Below are 1,427 nucleotides of genomic sequence, written 5' to 3'. Positions count from 1 at the left end.
GGCCTTGATTTTTTAATTTATATTAAATAAACACACCCCCAAACCCACCCCTCACCTTACCTTACCTACTCCACCATTTTTTCCTATTTAAATTATAGTCTTTTTAAGTAAAACAGGGACCAAACGCGTAATAAAAACACATAGTAGGGACCAAACGCGTAACAAAAACAAACAGTAGGGACCTTCCGAGTTAAAAAAATAAGTTAGGGACCAAGCGCACAAATTACCTAAAACCATAGTAACTATTCGTGTAATTTATTCATTGAACTAATAGAATAGAATGTTTACAAGATTAACCAAAAATACACTAAATTTGACAGCCAAGATAATGATTTCTTCCAAGTTTCATTTTATACAAAGAAACACTAAAAAAGGAAATGAATTCTTGCACTTGACTATTTTCTTTTCTCCCCACGTCTTTCTTTCACCTGACTACAGCTCACACACAGGTATGTGGAAAACACTGTGTGGTATTGCTTTTACTCATCAACTATTAATTCACAAACAATCAAACAACAATTAAACCCTTTGTAGTAAAAATTGGTCGATCCTTTGTATTGCTTGCATCTTCATTCCCAGCCAAGAACAAATGGATTCTTCCTTCCTGTCAAATTCACAGCAGAAAAACCATTGAATCCTTCCCATCTCCTCCTGTCACAATCAAACCCAAACATCCATTAGGTTTCTTCCGTCGATATCTATCAAAAACGAACCAAAAAAAAAAAAAAAGGAAAGAAAGATGAACTCTTACCTGTGTTGATAGCTGTTGCGTTCATTGGCGGAGCCACCTTAGGGCCAGAGTTGGCCAAGGCCCACCCTCAAATTTTCATGTCTTTTTTTTCTTGCACAAATAAAAGATTATTTGGATATAGCTTATTTAAAAGACATTTGTAGTTCAATTGGTAAGAAATTGTATCTCCTTCCTATGCACTCAACTTCGATTCTTTTCCATTACATTTGAGTTTTTTTTATGTAATTCATTTTTAAATTGACATTTTGACCCTTCATATTTATTTAGAAGTTCAATTCTTTTGATAAGTTAGTTTTCAAATTTTATATATTTCATACCTCAAGTTTTATAAATTTGCATAATTCCATTTTCAGATAATTTTATTTAGTTTTTAGTTTTTTTAGATTTGTTTTTCTTATACATTAAAAAAAATTAAAATAATACTCCCTCCGTCCCAAATTAATTGTCCACATTTGACTTTTGAAGTCTTTTTTCTTCCTTTGACCTTAAATATTTTTATTTGTGTTATATATTATTTGATAAAACTTATAACAATGAAAAGACATTTAAAATACAATTCATTCATATATTTTGCATCAAATATTATCTATCAAAAAGAAAATTATTTAAAGTCAAAGTTGAAGAATAAAGACTTGAAAAGTAAAATATGGACAATTAATTTGGGACGGAGGTAGTA

The 1,427-nt window shown here is 30.5% G+C and overlaps 1 long non-coding RNA gene across 1 annotated transcript; it reads right to left on the bottom strand.

Moving 5' to 3' along the window:
• Positions 1-312: 312 nt before the first annotated feature.
• Positions 313-1,167, bottom strand: LOC122194640 (uncharacterized). Its single transcript, XR_006183998.2, has 2 exons — positions 752-1,167; positions 313-651 (listed from the first exon to the last, which is right to left on the bottom strand). It is a non-coding gene; the product is annotated as an uncharacterized LOC122194640 (long non-coding RNA).
• Positions 1,168-1,427: the final 260 nt, after the last annotated feature.

This window comes from Lactuca sativa, chromosome 6 (genome assembly GCF_002870075.4).
Source record: "Lactuca sativa cultivar Salinas chromosome 6, Lsat_Salinas_v11, whole genome shotgun sequence".
Taxonomy (NCBI): Eukaryota; Viridiplantae; Streptophyta; class Magnoliopsida; order Asterales; family Asteraceae; genus Lactuca; species Lactuca sativa.
The sequence above is the reverse complement of the archived record's forward strand: the minus strand, read 5'-3'. Positions and strand labels throughout refer to the sequence as shown.